The sequence below is a fragment of the Leptonychotes weddellii genome, chromosome 14 (genome assembly GCF_054177405.1).
Source record: "Leptonychotes weddellii isolate Sample4059 chromosome 14, ASM5417740v2, whole genome shotgun sequence".
NCBI classification, from domain to species: Eukaryota; Metazoa; Chordata; class Mammalia; order Carnivora; family Phocidae; genus Leptonychotes; species Leptonychotes weddellii.
This window is the reverse complement of record NC_138382.1, coordinates 68,493,197-68,514,515: the sequence shown is the minus strand read 5'-3', so window position 1 is coordinate 68,514,515 and position 21,319 is coordinate 68,493,197. Positions and strand designations below refer to the sequence as shown.

At 40.7% G+C, this 21,319-nt stretch overlaps 1 long non-coding RNA gene across 1 annotated transcript in view; it reads right to left on the bottom strand.

Moving 5' to 3' along the window:
• Positions 1–21,091, bottom strand: part of LOC115941975 (uncharacterized) — an 84,229-nt gene extending 63,138 nt beyond the window's left edge. Inside the window, exons 1-2 of the long non-coding RNA XR_014140143.1 lie at positions 20,822–21,091; positions 17,726–17,822 (exon numbers count right to left, since the gene is read on the bottom strand). This is a non-coding gene — a long non-coding RNA (uncharacterized LOC115941975). The remainder of the gene's footprint in view (positions 1–17,725; positions 17,823–20,821) is intronic.
• Positions 21,092–21,319: the final 228 nt, after the last annotated feature.

Below are 21,319 nucleotides of genomic sequence, written 5' to 3'. Positions count from 1 at the left end.
AAATGGCTGGAATTTGGTATTGCTGCACAGGAAGTTGAAGTATATGGAGAAAGTTGTGTATGGACATGGAGTAGGCAATACGATGAGTTGTCCCTGTCATTAAACCATTGCCTCTCAGTCCAAATCTACTTTCATGCTCTGCTTTGTGATGCCAGGGCTGGGACTATGGGAACTCTATGTCTGCGTTGCCAGTTGACTTCCTTTGAATTCTGCAAGGCAGAAGACGGGAAAACGGAAGCACTCCTTCTCTGACAAGTGATTAGCAATGATAACGTTCAACTTTCGGGGGGCACTTCTAGAACCAGGCTCATCATGCCTAATCAAAGACATCAGCAATAGTTAGGCCGTGGCTCCCACTCCAAGGTCTGAGGACCCCTCCTTTGAGCTTCCTCTTGTCTCCCCAGGCCAGAGTAGAGTTCCTGGAGTTCCTGGAGTTCCTCTCCATGGGTTAGCTTGGTATCCTCTTCTTTGCCTTTTCAGTTCTCCAGAACTGCTTAACCAATTCCCTATATTAAATTCTCTGTTAAAATTCCAAGGTGTTTTTCAATTATTCTGAACATATCCTGACTGATCCAGTCCCCCTGCTAAGTAAAGAACCCTAACCACCTGCAATGTTGGCTAAAAACAGAGGAAATATGAAGTAAGTGGTAGAACAGGGAAGTGATCAATATGGACTATGACTTTTTTACAGAGATAAAGACTGTATCACTAACGTGTATGTTTGTTATGTACACATTAACCAATCATTTATACTTTTTCTCTTTCCCCATTATAGTTATGTAAGAGTGTGGGTGGAACCTAATTCACAATTTTGTTCATAGGTCACCAGGCCACAAGTCACCTCTTGACCTGCTGGAGAGGAATGAGGATCACCAGTAGGTCCTGAACTTGAAAAGGATACAATGACTAATGGGACTTGGAGTCTCTCTTCTTGTTTGTGGAGGAGTGTCTTTGTATGATGGGCAGAAGTAGGAAAGTATTAAATGTGAGTAGAAGAGTGAGCTTAAATGCTAGGCGGTAAAAGGGGTGGGCTATATAGATGTTGAGCCCATTGGTCCTCAAATTCATGTTTGCCCTTCCGCTGCTCTGCAACCTATGAGGGGGGCACCGGCTTCTCCAAACTGTGGTGCCCAGGCTCACTATCAGCTGGTTTCTCAAAGACTGGAGGATGGGGGTAGGAAGGACGAAGCCAGGATAGTTCTCTCCCTCTCCCTTCTATCTCAGGAACTTCTCTGGCAGTGACTGTAACTCTGTAGGGGCCCCAGTGCTCACTAGACAGGTCCTTAGAGGTCCAAGGATGCAACAGATGAGCCCCAGCTCTGGGACTCAGTGACACAGCTTTCTTACTTTTGTCTCTCCAGGTTACATGCAGTGGCTTTTCCACTGTTACTAATCTCTGGGTTGCTTCACTTTCTCAGTTACGTGCTCAGTTCTATCATCTGGCAGTAACTTCCCTGCATTATGTTTTCTCTGTTGTAAATACTAAAGACGGTTGCTATTTTCCTCATTGTCCCTGACTCTTAAAACAGATGAGAGCTGATCCTACTCCAGGTACACTCCAGTCAATATTCTGCAACTTTCTCACTTTGGGGAATTTATATAAAAATATATCTACACACCTACAAAATGAGATTTGTAAGAGTTTGTTCTATTTGCAAAACCAACAGTAGATTGAGAAACAAACAAAAGTCATTTTCTGTAAGGGAACTGGTTAAATAAATATTGGGACATTGACAGAGCTGTAAAAAAGAACAAGGAAAACCCCCTATGAACTAATACAAATTATTCAGTAAAGAGAGCACAGAACAGTTATCTTTTGTGGAAAAAGAAGAAGGAGGAGAAGGAGGAGGAGAAAAAGAAGGAAGAGGAAGAAGAAGAAGAAGAAAAAGGAGAAGAAGAAGTTGTTTGTACTTGCATAAACACCAAAAGACACACAAAAAACTAATAAAAGTGGTTACTTACAGTGGGTAAGGTAAAGGAGAACGAGGTAGACAGAGACAAGAGGGAGTATTCTCAATATATATTCTGTATTGTTTGGGCTTTTGAGCCAAATAGTCCCATTACCAATAGAAAAAGTAACAAAAACTATAAAAATGCATAGGAAAAAAAATGCAACCTAGTCACTAAATGATAAACAAAACCAATATCAAAACACTTGATATAAAATTGTAGGAACATAAAAGAGGGAAAAAAACTACATACTGTATGATTCCAACTCTAGGACATTCTGGAAAAGGCAAAGCAATGGAGGCAGTAAAAAGATCAGTGGTTGTCAGGGGACTGGAGAAGGGACAAACAGGCAGAGTGCAGAGGATTTTTAGGGCAGTGGAAATACTCTGAATGATATTATATAGACATATGTCCTCATACATTTATCCAAACCCATACAAAGTACAGCACCATACATTTATCCAAACCCATAGCACCTGAGGTAAACTATAGACTTTGGGTGATTATGATATGTCAATACAGATTCATCCTTGGTAATTAATTTATTACCCAGAGATTAGTAACAGTGGAAAAGCCACTGCATATAACCTGGAGAGACAAAAGTAAGAAAGCTGTGTCGCTGAGTCCCAGAGCTGGGGCCCATCTGTTGCATCCTTGGACCTCTAAGGACCTGTCTAGTGAGCACTGGGGCCCCTACAGAGTTACAGTCACTGCCAGAGAAGTTCCTGAGATAGAAGGGAGAGGGAGAGAACTATCCTGGCTTCGTCCTTCCTACCCCCATCCTCCAGTCTTTGAGAAACCAGCTGATAGTGAGCCTGGGCACCACAGGCTCACATACCATTCTGGTGAATGAAAGAGGCTATGCCTGTGTTGGGGCAGGGAATATGGGGGAACTCTCTGTACCTTCCTTTCCCTTGTACTGTAAACCTTAACACTACTCTAGAAACATAAAGATGAGAGACAAGGGAGAGGAAAAGAAAGGCATCAGATATTCAGAGGCCTCCAGTCCTCATTTATGCAACTGGTCAAGAAGCCAATGTGGAACTCTTAACTCCCCTTCTCTACCCATTCAAGTTTTGGCTGTGTTTGGCTAGCATAGTCAATTCTTTGCCTGGTTGACTAACACAAACTTAGATTCCTGAGGTATCCAAGTCTGCCTTGTTTTCTGTTAGACTTAATAACTGGGCATCTAAAAAGAAGCATTCCATACCCAGCATAAGCCTGGCTTTATAGCAGTAACCCTAATTTACCTCTGATAATGAGGGCCAATCACACCAACCGACATTAGAAGCCTTACTTCTCTGGCTGTGAACTGAGTTTTTTGACTGATCACAATGTCTTATGAAATACAACAATGATACCCAAAAAAGCATTCAGTGATTCCATGGATTATATTAATGGTAGAATTATAACAAACAGAAATGGCAAATCCAAACAGATTAAATGTCGATTTTGGTGATTAAAAAATGTTTCCCCCAAGGCTTCCAGATAAAGATGGCAGATTGAACATAATAATTCAATTTCACTTCCTCTGAAATCCCACTAAAACTACCAAAAAAAGGGATCTTCTAAAGCCCATAAAACTATAAATACAAAGAAAAGGGAGATAATAGAAACAAAATTTTGCTAGCTGGAATGCAGAAAAGTACTTGAGATATAGTGGGGAAAGCCAAGAACTGAATTGATGTATATCACAGAATCTTCCAAGGGCTCAGGAACTGAGTGGACTTTTAGAAGTGGGGGATAAAAAGAGATATTAAATAAGGATTGATAGAATGCAATTTTAAAATACATTCCCCACCCCTCGAGTATGGGCTGGATTTAGTGACTCTCTTCTAAAGAATAGTGTACGGAAAGAGAAACAGTAAGTAGGGAAACCTGAGACACCACCCTAGCCAAGTGCTCAAGGTTAACATCACCAGTCCTAAGTCATGTTGATACCGTGCAGCCCTGATACGATGCAGCTCATCCCTGTGGCATTCTTCCCCAAAATCCATATTCCCAATGTAATCACTGCAAACCCAAACATCAGGCAAACCCAATGGAAGGACAGCCTACAAAACACTTGACCAGTACCCTTTGAAACTGTCAAGGTCATGAGAGACAAGGAAAGACCAAACAACCGTCACAGATTGGAGGCTAAGGGAACATGATGACTGAATGCAATCTGATATCCTGCAACAGAAAAAGGACATCCATGGAAAAACTGGTGAAATCCAAATAAAGTCTGTGGTTTAGTTAACAGTAGCAGCCTCATGTTAATTTCTTAGTTTTGGCACGTGCAGCTTGATCATAAGAGATGTTACCATGAGGAGAAGCTTGGGGGAGAATATACAGCAACTCCATACTATCTTTGCAACATTTTTTTGGTAAATCTAAAATTATTTCAAAATAAAAGGATTTTTAAAATACAAAAATGAGAAAAGGAGATAGAGTTCCCATTCCCTTCCCGCATGGCATTGACTGGTGAATGGGGAATGACAGAGCAACTGTGGGAACAAGAACCCTACTGGAAAATAGGAGCATGACCTAAGTCTGGGCATACCGAATGCTAACACCCAATACCAGCCTTAGAACTGGGCATTGGGGCCCCACACGGTAGAAGCCCTACAGATCGAAGAGAGAGGGAGAACACATTGATGAAAGAACCCATGGGTACCATTATCGCCCAAGACCCAGCACTCGGTGCTGGCACAGTGTGATCTAGAACATTAGATGTTTTATTCTCTGACGCTAACTTCATTTAGGCTCCAGGAAGATGCTTCTCCACTTCTCCTGCTCTTGTCCTCCTTTCTCCTCAAAGTAAAAGGTGACTGTCCCTGAATGCTCTGTGTGTGGGTTTGTGCTTCTGCTGTCAGAGACAGATTTTGCTACAGAAAGAATGTGCACAGTAGAAGCACTTTGGTAAAAGAAAATACAAATTAACTAGTGTGACAAATCCTTCCTCTCTGAGAGCATGAATGAAATAGATACTTGCATTTTAAAGTCTCAGAGTATTGAAAATCCATTTTTTTTACTTCATTTCGGATTCCACGTGGAGAATTCAGTGATAGTCACTAATTAGCATACTGTTCAACACTGTTACACATGGCAGCTGAGAAACATTTTGTAGTATTAAATAATTCATATTATTCTCAAATCTGTGTGTATGTCTAGAAGTAATATGTGTGAAGCCAGCTATTCATATTTTACACTGACAGATGGATACTAATTCTAGAATTGTAATTAGTTTCACTTTTACAAAACGTTTGATATGATTTAATTAAATTTTCAAAATATAGTTAAAAGTTCCAGCTTTAAATATTTTAAATTTTTGTATTTGTTGGCTATCATCAGTATCTTACCTTTTAGTTTTAATAGATTATCTTGAATTTTTTTTTTTAAAGATTTTATTTATTTGACAGAGAGAGAGATAGCGAGAGCAGGAACACAAGCAGGGAGAGTGGGAGAGGGAGAAGCAAGCTTCCTGCGGAGCAGGGAGCCCTATGCGGGGCTCGATCCCAGGACCCCGGGATCATGACCTGAGCTGAAGGCAGCCGTTTAATGACTGAGCTACCCAGGCGCCCCTATCTTGAATGTTTTAAAAGAAAAATACATAAAGTGTACAATGACTCAAGGAAGGTCTAATGCGACATTACTGTCAGTAAATCAAATTTTATGTGAAATTTCAGGGTAATATTTTGCTGAAATTAAGAAAAACAAAATTCATAGCAAAGAACATAATCATTTATTAGCCTGGCAAGCCTTTACTATTCATCCAAACATCACTAACTCAGACATATGCAATAAAAATTAAAATTCAGTTGTCTAATAATTCACAGGCTTTCAGTCATACAAAAACCACACTCGAGATCATTTTCAGTTTTGTTGTGAAGGTATATATGTCAAGTCAAGAGAAGAAAAGAGAGTTTATTTAGTAGTTTGATTTATAACTTTTAAATATTTAGACGTGCGGTGTGTGGGTCTCCATTAGCATTTATCCTGGGACACATAAAATTATACTGAAGAGCAATTTAAATCAGTAACTGGTACAAAGAAAAATAAGAAAAAGGTTTTATTTATTTTATTTTTTTATTTTTTATTTTTTTTAAAGATTTTATTTATTTATTTGAGAGAGAGAATGAGAGACAGAGAGCATGAGAGGGGGAGGATCAGAGGGAGAAGCAGACTCCCTGCCGAGCAGGGAGCCCGATGCAGGACTCGATCCAGGGACTCCAGGATCATGACCTGAGCCGAAGGCAGTCGCTTAACCAACTGAGCCACCCAGGCGCCCAAGAAAAAGGTTTTAAATAAGCAATTTTTAACCTCAGGAAAAGCACAAAATAAGAAAAGAAATATGCTCATAATACATTACGATATTTGACTATGCATACTATTGCCATAGGTAGAGCGTAAATACTGAACCATTCACGCAACCCAAAATTACGTTGAGAGGATAGAGAAAGGAAGCAGAGAGGATGGCAGGATGAGAGATAAATCCTCGGCTAGCGTAAGGAAAATCATTATATAAGCTCTAAAATTGCTATTCCCCACTCCCCACAATGGACGAGCTCCACTGTAACCTATCTATCCGACAACAGAGAGCTAGTGAGGTGCCTACAGGTGTAACGCTGAGTCCAGAACCCAGGACTGGCAGCTGCTGCTAGCGAACTGAGCCCTCGGCAATGGCACGGACCAGGGCAGCCTGGAAGACGAGAAGTCCGTGCTGCTGAAGCCCATGCATAGCCTCTACCGCTAACAGCATGGCCACTCCATTCAGCAAGCATCAGGCTGGCTGGAGACCAAAGAGAACTGGCATTTACAGAGTGAGCCATCCTGAACATCTGAGTGTCAAGAAGCTCTTCCGCAGTGGAAAATTTCTGCTGGGCATTTCATAAAAGCAAGAAGGATTAGAGGAAAGAAGTCTAGGGAGTATTTACTTTTTATCTATTTTTTTTAAAGATTTTATTTATTTGTCAGAGAGAGAGAGAGAGAGAGCACAAGCAGGGGGAGTGGCAGGCAGAAGGAGAAGCAAGCTCCCTGCTGAGCAAGGAGCCCGATGCGGGACTCAACCGCAGGACCCTTAACCAACTGAGCCACCCAGGCATCCTATTTTTTATGTTTTTTAAATTCGTATTTTAAAATTCTTTTTATTTATTTATTTTTTAATTTTTAGCAGTAAGAAATAGTTACATATCACTCCTACAATCAAAAATAAATTTTCATAAATTAACTATGGTAAAACCTCCCTGAGATTTAATCATCATATTCACCCTGTTATGTGATGACCATGCCTACTACTTGTTCATTTCTGTCAGAGGGCTCTCCCATCCCCACTGAGATTAGGTCTCTCATTCCAAATGTGGCCCTATCCGTCAGTATTCTCAGCCTAGAAAGGACAGCCAGTTTAGTGCTTTTTAAAGATTCTCATACTTCCTTCACTAATCCATTCCTTGTAGCAAAACTAAACTGACAGTCTTCTGGAATATACCAGGGGACCTAAGAGGGGCCCATGGGCAGACTGCATGACAGATATAATCCTCCACTCCTGTACCCTAAAATTTTTTATCCCTTCTTTTATACCAAATTCTTTCTGGCTTTTCAATGCTATTTGGGATTAGCCAGCTCAGTACATTGTTAGAACAACAGCTGGCTGCAAATGCTATCTTATCAATTAATTTGGCTTAATCTAAAAATTCCATTTCCATTTTCCTGGTCAAGATCCCTCAAATCCACTCCTGCAAATATTCCCCATATTTTCATGACATAAATGAGCAAATTCCTATCATTCTTGTGGATGTTAACACTCAACTATGGATGTGCCACAATTGAGAACTCTGTTTCAGATAAACCTAGGAGTTTGGGGTTCTCTAAGCCTTCGTTTCTGTCACTTATCTCTATTCAATTTGTCAAGACCCCTCTCTTCCCTAATCTAGCTTAACCTATCATTCATATAAAATACTTGCTGAAGTATTTAAATTCAGATTCTAATATAATTTACCAAGCCACAGAATCAATCTTTGAATTTGGTTTTCAGATACCTGAGCCCTATGACTATAAACTGTAAGAGATTTTTTTCAAGACTATCCCATAAAGGCGTGAGTGTCATTCCACTAGGGCAATATTTTTGCAATTTGAGCATGTCATCTGCTTGCTTGAAATCATCCATGCCATTAAAGGCATCCATCATGGTTCAATCAGTCCTCTTCCCCTTTAAATTGGTCTATGGTAGTAGTTATCCGGTACCCCAGAACTTCCTCTGAAGTGAGCACACAGTCCAATATGACCATCCAAGATAAGCTGATTAGCTCTTTTGCCATCTCATAGTACGGAACGTCACCTAACCATCACGGAATATGAAAGGAAGGCTCCGCCTTTTGCCTGATCTCTACGTAATTACCATTTCCCTGAAGCCGTGTGACCTGCAATCCACTGTCTGTAACCACTAGACAGTAAGCTCCAATGGAGGGACCATGTCTATCCTGTTAATCCCAGTATCCCCAGCACTTAGGCTGTACTTGACACATAGTAGGCACCTAGTTAGTATTTACTGAACAAATTAATAAAGCCAAACGTCAATTCCTCTAAGAAACTTTATTATAGTGCTTATTACGTGTTTTTCCTTCTGGGCTGAGTCTCTCAAGACAGAGACCTATCTTGATCTTGGGATTGTAGGTTCGAGCCCCATGTTGGGTGTAGAGATTACTTTAAAAAAAGAAACAGAGATGCCTGGGTGGCTCAGTCGGTTAAGCGTTCGACTCTTGATTTCAGCTCAGGTCATCATCTCAGGCTAGTGGGATCAAGCCCCAATAGGGCTCTGTGCTGAGTGTGGAGCCTGCTTGGGATTCTCCCTCCCCCCACCCCCGCTGCTCTCTCTCTCTCAAATAAATAATCTTAAAAAAAAACAAACAAAACAGAAACCTAGTAACAAAGACACCTAGTAAACTTGTAACCAAGGTACAGGAAAGACCTCAAACAATGCATATAATAAAACCAACGTCCCTACTACCACCATCAACGGAGATATTGTTGAAATAACTGAGAGCTTAAAAACTTACAGGCTCATCTGCATAGGAACGTGGAAAAGCTGGAACAGCTTAGGTTGCTAACACTTGCAGAACTGGTCTCCTAAGAGATAGACAAATTGCTTTCATCCCTACCAAAAAAAAAAAAAAAGCCCTTTTTGGAAACTGCCTGTATTCCTTTTTATATCATTATAATAAAAGAAATTCCTAAATTTAAACTCATTAGGTGTGAATGGGTATTCTTCATAAAAATAACAATTACATCTGAAAATGTTAAGAGGCTGGCTATTAAATAATCCATGTACTTGTTAGGGCAAATCAATTCAATGAAGTTTCTGTTTTTCTAATATCAGAGACTCTCCAGGAGAGGAGTGTAGGTAATTTTGGTGCAAAGAGAGCTTTGATGGGGAAAAAACATGCTTGGATGGATTGGAGCAATGTGATAATTAGGGTAAGTTAGCACCGCACACTAAGTAGTAGAGGAAAAGCAGGTAAGAACAGTGAAAGGATGCTAAGGACAAAACACCCCAATTTACAAACTGCCTCAGGTTGCTTCAAGACTTAGAACAAAATATCTTTTCCTCTTGTTTCTGCACCTCACCCCTTGCTCTCCAGTTAGTGCTGCAGTTTATCTGCTTCTAAATGAAGGATTACAGGAAGGATTCTGAGAGGTTTCTTTTGAACATGAACTCCACTAAATACAACTACTGTGCTGCTCGATTTGCTTGCAGTCGAAAATTGTGCATACCCAATGCTCCGACTGGTACTACTGAGGCAATAATAACTTTCTGCCACTTTGGAAGGTCTAGGATTCTCAGAAAAGCCTTGTGATGATTTCAACTCCTGAACAAACTACCTGACATAGAGCTAAGAATGATTCAGTGAGCGCATATGGAACATAAAACCGATCAGCCTCGCACAAGGGGAAAAAAAAATCACTGACACAACCAAACAGTTTTATTAATTATTATACTGCCACTCTATAAAAATATGGTAGCTTTTACATTGAAAAAAGGAAAGTTCCACTACACTGAATCAGAACCACTTTGTTGAATTCTAAGAATAATTTCATTTTATCATTTTGAGGAAATTTGTATAAAATTACCCCTTTGTTTTATGACATGCAGACTATAACACAGACTGCTTGCCATGATTTAGTGCACATCCTGTCTTTTTATTTTCTTTTCAGTCTATGGACATTTGGTTAATAAACTATTAAATTATTAAATTATTATTTATTAATAAATAATAAAAACAGAATTCAACCCAGAAATCATTCTCAACTTCTTTCCTTCCAGTAGAAAAACAGTTTCCATTTCTCCACCAAGAAACCAATGTTTAGCGGAAATGTGGGGTAACAAAAAAGTCACTTTGTTCTTATATTTTAAAAAAAAGCTAAAAGTGAAAGAGAAGTGGCAATCACTATTTCCTAAATTCTATATGGTTTGACTAACTTTTAGTAACCCCAACTCCTAGATTCAGCACCGATTAAAGGAAACCTTACATTTAGACCATTTTAACTTTTCAGGGGATGTCAATTCTATCAGGAATAAAATGTGGATTTTATTTTTACTTGAATCTCCGTGTTTACCATAAAAAAAGTCACCAGGCACTACACAGAAGAAGATGTGAAGAGATGGAGAGATACACCGTATTTGTGATGAGGAAACTGGGCCTTCAACCACTGTGGTTTTCCAGGTTCTCTCAAAGAGCCAACTAGTATCTTTGAATTTCTCTTTCAGCCTGAGCCACCTGCCATCACCTCCATACATCACTTTCAAACTCTAGATGTCCCTCTCTCCTTTGAGCTTGCTTTGCCTGAAAAACACCCTTCCTTGGACGTTTCTTGTTCTTGGTAAGATACAGCACTTTTCCTCAGATCGCACCAGCCCAAGGGGGAGGTCGGATCGCAGTAAGTCTCCCCAAACTATAGGTCTCTGGCACCTGAAGAGCTCTAGTCTTTCTGCTGAATGGCTCTCGGTGTCCCAACGGCTGCTTCGTGGATGCTCTACAGAAAAATCCGGTTGGTGACCCATTGGCTGGCACCATTTCACTCCTCTGCTAATCCTTTTCCCTGGTGTTGCTAATGAACCAAACTGGGGCCAGGCTGCCATGCCCTCTGATGGCACTTCAGCTTCGGGGACCCACCATCAGGTACCAGCACTAATGGAACTGCCAACGTCTGCACCATGGGTCCTGTCCTTTGACCATTCGGTTGTCAGTGATACACCTACTGTAATTTCGACACCACTCTTCTCTGTAGCTACCATGCTTTATCATTCTGAGTCTGGCAGCTGGGCTCTAGAGCTGTATGCATGAGCCTCTGCTATACTCAAGCCATCTATCTGCGACTAAGCTAGCCGACTGCCCTTAACTCAAATACGGGCTCCTGAAAAATCTTCTTTATTTTTTATTTTTTTTAAAGATTTTTTATTTATTTATTTGAGAGAGAGAATGAGATAGAGAGAGCATGAGATGGGGGAGGGAGGGTCAGAGGGAGAAGCAGACTCCCCGCCGAGCAGGGAGCCCGACGCGGGACTCGATCCAGGGACTCCAGGATCATGACCTGAGCCGAAGGCAGTCGCCCAACCAACTGAGCCACCCAGGCGCCCAAATCTTCTTTATTTTAAAGAATTACACATTGACTATGCCTTTTTAGGAAAAACTTAATTCCTCTCGGTTGGTGAAGAAAAGCTATTCTTTACTGAAGAGTGCTAGATAATGATAATAAACGTAGTAGGAATAATAAAATCAGAAAATCACTGTTTGGCAACCCCCGCCCCTCAATAAAATAATTGATTCAGGCAACAATTACCAGTGGATGTCGGAAAAAATTAGCAAATAAAACAAACAGAGTAAAATGCTAGCGCTTACTGAATTAAGTAGTGAGTCAATTCTTTCAACATTCCATATGATTGAAATTTTTTCAGTAAAAAGTTGGGGCAGGGTGCCTGGGTGGCTCAGTTGGTTAAGCGACTGCCTTCGGCTCAGGTCATGATCCTGGAGTCCCGGGATCGAGTCCCACATTGGGCTCCCTGCTCAGCGGGGGTCTGCTTCTCCCTCTGACCCTCTTCCCTCTCTTGCTATCTGTCTCTCATTCTCTCTCTCTCAAATAAATAAATAAAATCTTTAAAAAAAAAAAAAAGTTGGGGCAGGGGTAAAAGTCTCCCTTGATTTATAGTGAGGTGGGTCTTTTTCATGGGGATTGGTATTCCCTTATGTACAAAACCCTGCAGTCATCTAGGCATGCCCAGAATATACTGACTTCTGCGGAAACACAATTTAAGCCTGAGCTGAGAACCCTGCTAGGCTGACTCATAATTTTTGTCCTGATGCCTTCCTCTTTCCCATCCTTTCAGTTCTGTTTCAGAGCTGTTTTCACTTCCCATCTGTTTTAAGAGCAACCCCTGAAAACAAATATGAGTTTACAACTGCACAGTTACAACAGAGGTTAAGCCAGAACCATCTGAGAAGCTTTATCAAAATACACCCATCCAGAGCCTGACCCTTTGATATTTCAATTCACTAGTTCTTGGGTGGGGCCTGGGCAAATGATTTTGAAAAAGTCTCCAGATAACTCTGATATGCCTCTCTGAAACAGAGAGGTGTTTCTTTGAAACTATACTTAAGCTTTTACCTGAAGAATCCATATACAGAAGAAGGGATGGGGGCAGATTTAGAAATGGAAAAGATAAATATCAAGTCAGGAAGCTTGAAAAGTTCAAATTATTGGTATGGTAGTCATTAATGCTGCTCATTGGCATCTAATTCTCTTTCCTGTACCCCCAAAACTGCACTTTCCCCTTCTCGTTTAAAGTTGGACACGGCCATGTTCCTGGCTTTGGCCAGTGAAATGTAAGCAGCAGTGGATGTGTCACTTCCAAGTAGAAGTCATCAAGACACAGGACACAAGTCGCCACATCCCTTTTTTCCTGCCTTGGTGATGGTGAAACCATGTGTTGAGATGGTGCCTCCATCTGCTGAGATCCTTGGGGGACTATGATGAAAGAGCCCCTGTCATCCCATGTAGGCCATGACATGGGAGTAAGCAACAAGCATGTTTGTGATAAATCATTAAATTATGAAAGCTGTTCGGGGCACCTGGCTGGCTCAGTTGGTAGAGCGTGAGACTCTTGATCTCAGTGTCGTGAGTTTGAGCCCCAGGTTAGGCACAGAATGTATGTAAAAATGAATGAATGAATGAATGAGTAAATAAAGAAAATGTGGGGATATTTAAAAAAACATAGGAAAGTTGTTCATTAATGCAACATAATCTACTCTATCCTGACTGATAAACTGGCAAATTTTTTTTTTCACAGAATCTAAGCAACTTATAGAGAATGAGTTCTATCTCCATCAATGACTAAACATTTACAGAGATGGTGTTAAATAGAGAGAAATGAGGGAGTTTTAGGGTCAGAGAGCCCTAAGTTTAAACCTGTGGTATCGCTTGTTTCTTCTAATAAAGTTAGTATATAATGTCTGTATAACTTTCAATTACCTTGAGTAACTGCTGACATTTTTGAAGTTCTTACTGTATACCAGGCACTGAGCTGAGTACACTACATGGATTATTTCACTTACTTTTCCATTTTGCAGATAAGAAAACCGAAGTTTATTTTATTTTATTTTTTAAAGATTTTATTTATTTATTTATTTGGCAGAGAGAGAGATAGCGAGAGCAGGAACACAAGCAGGGGGAGCGGGAGAGGGAGAAGCAGGCCTCCTGCAGAGCAGGGAGCCCGATGTGGGACTCGATCCCAGGACCCTGGGATCATGACCTGAGCCGAAGGCAGACGCTTAACGACTGAGCCACCCAGGTGCCCTATTTTATTTTTAATTTATTGATTTGACAGAGACAGCAAGTAAGAGTGCACAAGCAGGGGGAGCAGCAGAGGGAGAGGGAGAAGCAGGCTCCCCACTGAGCAAGAAGCCCACGTGGGGCTTTATCTCAGGACCGTGGGATCATGACCTGAGCCGAAGGCAGACGCTTAACCAACTGAGCCATCTAGGCGCCCCAAGAAAACTGAAGTCTAAAGGAGCAAATAACTTGCTCAAGATCACAGAGTTAGGAAACAGTAGAACAAGATACCTAATACAGGCAATAGGGCCACAAAGACTGTACTCTTAACCACCACTCCTTCTGCTTCCCTATGTGACTTTGACCAAGTTACTTGACTTCTTTGAAGCTCAGTTTCCTCTATAATGGGGTTGAGAGCTACCAGGCAGGGTTTTTCTTACAAGGATTAAAGGAGATAATTGGGTAAAGCAATGAATATGATTCCTGGCATATAACAGGTATTTAAGACGTGGTAGCTATTATGTTTTATTAGCTAATATGTCACTCCTTGGCCTCTCCTATAAAGGGAGACTAATCAATATGGGAAAAGGTAACAAGAATAAACACTTGTCATGACCTATGTGAATTCAGTACCATAAAAAGACAGGTAACACACATACAATAATCAATCCTACATTACTATGCTTACATTACTTAATGGCCAATGCTGACTTCTTTTTTTTTTTTTTTTTAAGATTTTATTTATTTGCGAGAGAGACAATGAGAGACAGAGAGCATGAGAGGGAGGAGGGTCAGAGGGAGAAGCAGACTCCCTGCTGAGCAGGGAGCCTGATGTGGGACTCGATCCCGGGACTCCAGGATCATGACTTGAACCGAAGGCAGTCGCTTAACCAACTGAGCCACCCAGGCGCCCCAATGCTGACTTCTTAAAACGGGTTTTCGAAAGTAAAGATACGGTGTATCAGCAAATGCCACCTATAAGATTCCCAAGGATGTAATAACTGCAACCAGTAGCTCCAAGGCCATTATGTCTCAAGGTCCAAGAAAAAAAAAGACTTCAAGGGTAGTGAAAGGTATTTTCTGCTCAACTATTCACAATGATACACTGGAATTGATAGAGTTCAATAACCTTATGTTCATATATTAGTTGATAAACCACATAAGACAATACCATATTTAATGTGAAACTATTTGCTCTGGGTCTTCTATTTCTTTATTTAACTTTCCTTTTTCTTTTGCTTCCTTACGTAATAACATAAGAGTACAAGTACAGATTTTCTACATAGACAATATTCTGCAAACGAAGAGTTTTATTTTCTCCCTTCCCAATCTGCACACCTTTTACTTCCTTTCTTGTCTTATTCCATTAGCTAGGACTTCCAGTATGATGTTGAAAAGGAGGGATGATCAGAGTCATCCTTGCCTTGTTCCTGATCTTAGTAGGAAAGCTTCATGTTTTTCACCATTAAGCATGCTGTTCATTGTAGGTTTTTGTACATGTTCTTTACCAAGTTGAGGAAGTTCTCCTTAATTCCTAGTTTACTGAGAGTTTTTATGATGAATGAGTATTGGGTTTTGTCAAATCCTTTTTCTGCATCTATTGATACAATCATGTGATTTTTCTTCTTAAATCTGTTGATGTAAGAGATTACATTAACTGACTTCCAAATGTTGAACCATTTTACGTATAGTTGTATATAATTTTTTTTTGAGAGAGAGAGCACTAGTGGGGGGTGATGGGCAGACGGAGAGGGAGAGAGAGAATCTTAAGCAGGCTCCATGCTCAGCACAGAGCCCAATGCAGAGCTCAATCTCACAACCCTGAGATCATGACCTGAGCCGAAATCAGGAGTTGGATGCTCAAGCAACTAAGCCACCCATGCACCCCTGTATATAATTCTTTTTATACCTTTTTGGGTTTGATTTTGCTAATATTTTGTTGAAAGCTTTTACACTTTAAAACTTTATGCTCATGAGAGATATTGTTCTTAGTTGTCTGATAACGTCTTTGTCTGATTTTGGTGTTAGTAATGCTGGCCTCATAGAATAAGTTAGGAAGTATTCCCTCTGCTTCTATCTTCTGGAAGAGATTGTACAGAATTGGTGTGATTTCTTTCTTAAATGTTTGGTAGAATTCACTAGTGAACCCATCTAGGCCTGGTGCCTTCTGTTTTAGGTCACTAATTATCAATTCAATTTCTTTAATAGACATAGGTCTATTCAGATTGTCTATTACATAACCTTTTGATAGGAAGAATTCATTCCATCCCTTTGTTAAGATCTTTCAGGGGCTTCATATTTACCTTCTAAGTTTGGCATGTACCTTTTAGTCCACTGCCATCTCTTAACGCTCCAACTTCCTGCCTATCTTACTTGCATTTTCCCCAAAATATCAAGCTCTGTCATATGCCTATGTATGCATAAGGGCTTTTCTGTGTTCCTAAAGTATCCTTTTCTAACTTGTATTTATCCTACTAAACTCAGCTTTCCACAGAAGCCTTTCCTGATATCTCTAGGCAATTTACCTGCTCTGTTCATCTTATACAATAGAAAAACAAAATTATTCTTACAAATTATAAGAAAAAAGCCAAACTTTTAAACAGTTATTTTAAATTTTCAATGTAATTCAAGATGTACAATGAAACTATAAAATACTAACCTGGTTGTAGATTGTGTCCTTTATAAATTCAGTATCAAAGAGAGGCAGACAGACACATTTTGACACAGCATATCACAATGATATAAAAACTGAACAATAAAATATCATTTCAAGATAAAGGTTAAGTATATATCAAGACTGAAGGCAAACTTGAATACTCATTTAGGTATACTTAGATACTTAGATATATCACTTTCTCAGAAGTGTTTACATATAAAACATTTGAGTCTTTTTGTTTCTTTTTATTATTCTGAATGGTTAAGGGCTTAAACTCTGGAGTCATACACACTTGGAACAGACACCAGTTATAATCTGTGAGACCTTGGGCAAGTGATTAAGACATCTCAATTTCTTCAATTTCCTCATGGGATAAAAATAAACAGTAACTAGTGGTGATGGTAAATGATGGTAATGATATTACTTGAATTATTAAAAATAATGTCATTATATAGGCCTCATGTACAGTGTTGGGAAAAATGTTTTTTTTTTTTACCATGAATCCTAGTACCCTGCAAATAATAACCTGTCGAACCCCTTCTCCAACATCATTCTTCTTTCTTCTTTTTTATAACTTTGCTAAAACAGTAGAATAGGGGCTGGATGGAGCAACATTTGAAGTAGAGTAATCCTTCCGAACCAGAAACTTTCCTTTTAGTAGTTATTAAAAATAAATCATGTCTAGAAAAATAATTACTCATAATTATAGGTCCCCTATACACACTTTGCAGGGAAACATAAATGGTTTTGAGTATCTCAGAGATATGGATATGAGAAAACAGGCAAGACAAAGATTTGGATCACCATAGTCATATGTGATATTATGGGCTAAAATGTGTTCCCCTAAAATTCATATGTTGAAGTCCTAACCCCCAGGACCTCAGAATGTGACTGTATTTGGAGATAGGGTCTTTTTTTTTTTTTTTTTTTTTGAGACAGGGCCTTTAAGGGGGTAATTAAGGTAACGTGATGTCATTACAGTGGGCCCTAATCCAATATAACTGGTATCCTTGTAAGAAGAGGAAATGTGGGGGCGCCTGGGTGGCTCAGTCGTTAAGCGTCTGCCTTCGGCTCAGGTCATGATCCCAGGGTCCTGGAATCGAGCCCCGCATCGAGCTCCCTGCTCTGCAGGGAGTCTGCTTCTCCCTCTCCCACTCCCCCTGCTTGTGTTCCCTCTCTCACTGTCTTTCTCTCTCTCTTTGTCAAATAAATAAATAAAATCTTTAAAAAAAAAAAAAGAAGAAGAAGAAATGTGGACACAGATGCATACAGAGAGAAGACAATGTAAAAACATAGGAAGAAAATGGCACCTACAAGTCAAGGAGAGAGGCCTGGAACAGATTCTTCCCTCAGGCTCCTTAGAAGAAACCACCTCTGCTGACCCTTGATCTTGGACTTCTCACCTCCAGAACTGTAAGAAAAATAAACTTCTGTTATTTAAGCCATCCAGCCTGTGGTACCTTGCTGTGTAAGCCCTAGCAAGCTAATATATGTAAAAAGGAATACTAGAATGTAAGCTCCACAAGGGAGGGAATTTTTGTCTTTTTTTGTTCATTGATGTATCCCAGGTACCTAGAGCAATACCTGTCACATAATAGGTGCTCAGCAAATATTTGCTAAGTGAACTTCTTAATAAATAAAGTAGATTAATAAAATTCTTCCTATAGACGCTCTTTTAAATACCATCAATGTTTCAGTAAGAGCTAATAAGATAAAAATGCTGCTGTAATACAATAAATGTGAATTAGTCCACATAAAGAAACAGATCAAACTTGTTAGTTCCAGCCTGGGGAAAACACCACAAGCAGATGTAGTTGCTGGTATTTGCTATTCCCTGAAAAGTATCTGACTAGCTGATTTCACTAAAGGCATTGAGAACAGCCTGGATTCACAATTTAAAGGAAAAAAAAAAAAAATAAGGATCCTCCTGTTGTTTTTATTAAAGCATGTCTTATGTGGACACAGGAAAAAGACAGATTAAATTTCCTCTGACTTACTCAATTATAGGGCTTCGTGGTGCATGTATGTCTTTAAACCAAATCCAGGTCTTAATATCATCACTATCACCATCAGTCAATACTTAATTTAGTTCCCTGAATATGCTAGGGAAATAATAGCAAAATAAAACATAAAAGAAATAGGGAATCTATATTCTGATTCTAACTTATATGCAAATATCCCTTAATAACAGCTAGAACAAAAAATTCACCAAAATTATAATAGTTCTTGATGTGGGGAACAAAGGCAAAAGAAAAAAAATTAAATTTCCTTACAACTTAGAGCTCACTGACAAGTCCTTTGGACTGGCAGAGTGACCTTCCTCTAGAAACTTAACTGCTTTGATGTTAATACTCCGCTAAGGGCAAAAGACAACCTTCGCTTAACATCCCGACCTCCAGGATCCTGTAAGTCTACTTTAACATATAAAAATTCCTTTGGAAATTTCCTTTATCTTTACTCTCCCACGATACATGTTAGCAGTCATCCTCCAAGCATATGGCCCACCGGTACACATCTGAAGGGTCTCATGACTAAGGTTTTACTAGACAATAATAAATGACCTTTCATAACAATAGCTAGCCCCCTCAAGGTCCTAGAAACCTTGCTTCCAAAATTCCCTAGAGACTTATGTACGCTAGAGAGACTTAACGCTATTCCTAACCCCCTTCCAACTTGAAAGTATATAATCAGTCACCCATCACAACCCCAGTGTAGCTCTTTCTGCCCATGGGTCCTGTCCCCATGCTTTAATAACACCACCCTTTTGCACCAAAAATGTCTGGAGAATTCTTTCTTGGCCGTGGACTTCAAACTCTAACATGAATATGCATGAGAAAGCCAGAATGCACTAGTTTCATGGGCAGGCAAAATTCAGCATTTTAAAATCAAAACGTGGAAACATCCATCCTGAAGGTAATTTAAAAATCAAGTCAAAACTTGTTCTTAGTTCTCAGTCAGTCCTTGGGCCTGGAATTAGCTCCCCAACTGATGCAATTTGAAACCAGAGCCAACAAGTGTTTACCAAAGTCTGTCCCAAAGGGAGAGAAGCCTCTTTTCTAAGTCTCCAGGAGTGATGCTGCTGGGATTGCTTTGAGACTTGAGCAAAGGTAGCAAGTAGGAGTACACACATCAAAATCATTTTGAAACATTGTCTTTTCCAGCAAAATGAAAGCCAAATAGTTTTCCATGATATGCAATCTGTAATCAAGCCCTCCTCTACTGAAGGATTTAGTTAGCTGCTGGTGCATTTGCTCCTTTTCCCTGGGAACCACAGCATAAACAGGAAGTATATGCCTCTGGGGCTTATTCGTCGCAGAATGGAAAAAATGAAGCTGTGGATTTTCTCAAGGATGATTTAGAGAGGAAGGATCATTAAGTTACTGTACTCCCCTCCTTATCTTCTCCAGGAGGCTTGTAAACCAAACGACTGCACAAGCTGTACTCCACAGGCAGGAAACTACAAACAGTTCTTTGCCCATACATGACTGGAAGTCAACTTTACAGCTCTACGTCAGGCCTTTATCACATACTCGAGTCTGCATCCCAAAGCAAAAATGATCAACCCCTGTCTTAACACCTGTTAGAACTGTGTGTGCTCCAGTTTCCATCCTGACAGCCACAAGGCTCTGGAGCTAAAATCAGAAAGTCTACCCTTTCATATTAACCAAACACCACAGTGTTGGGTATTAAACACCAAACACTGAGCCTCTTAAAAAGAAGAAAAATGTACTCCCCACAAGGGAGATCTTTGTGGTGATGGAATAGCTCTGTAGCTTGATTGCAGTTGTGGTTATATCCATCTACGCATGTGATAAAGCAGCACAGAACCACACACACACCTCGTGCTGCTGTCCATGTCCAGGCTTTGATAACTTAGTAGTTAAGTAAGGGGTAACTATTGGGGGAAAGTGGGTAGAAGGTACACATAACCTCTCTGCACCCTCTTTGCAACTTCTTGTGATATCTGCACTTATTTCAAAATAAAATATTTTTAAAAGTGGACCTTCTCGTGGGTATATCAACATACTTTGAACATTTTGCATTTGGACAAGTTACGGAGCACTGGGTGTCATACGAAAACAATGAATCGTGGCTCTCTACACCAAAAACTAATGATGTATTGTATGGTGACTAACATAACATAATAAAATAAAATTTAAAAAAATGTAAAAAAAAAAGTTACGGAGAATAAAACAGCCTGGTTTTCAAGTGTAAGGTTTCGGCCGCCACCCAACAGAGAGCTTGAGGTTGGGAATACCCTTGCAGATGCTTTGCCTGGGACTCCCTTTCTGACCTCCCGCACTGCCTGTCCCCCGACTCAAATTCAGGTCACACCTCAACGCCACCTCCTTACGGAAGCCTTCTCTGCGCCCCCTAACTAAAGTAGGTGCCCTCTGCTCTTCTGAGTACCTGGGTCCCTTCACCGCGTTCTTCGTCCGAGTAAAGATCTGGTTAGTTTGTCGCCTGTCTCGCCCCTCGCCTATAAACTCCATGAGGGCCCGCCCCGTGTCTGCCCCGCGCGCGCCGCTGGGCGGGTGGCAGGTGCACGGGGAGGAGTTTGTTGAATAAACGCACCTCACTGGGATTCACCCCCTCCGGCTCCAGGACGTCGCTCGCTCCCTCCCCCTCGCACCCACTGACCCTCTCAGCCCAGGCGGCCCTCGGCCCCACACAGGTGCCCCTCCGCCTCCTCTCGGACCCCACCCGCCCAAGGAGGGCGCCATTTTCTTCTTACTCGTCTGCCCAGAAGCCTGCTCTCCCTTGCGTGCACCTTTTGCTCAGGCCACCCCCACAGACCCCTCCCCGATATCTTCCGCCACCGCCCTGCGCTCCCGGGTGCCTGCCCCTCCCTTCCGGTGCCGCCCCTGGACCGGGACCCCAGCCTGGGGCCGCCTCGCCCCTCGGGCC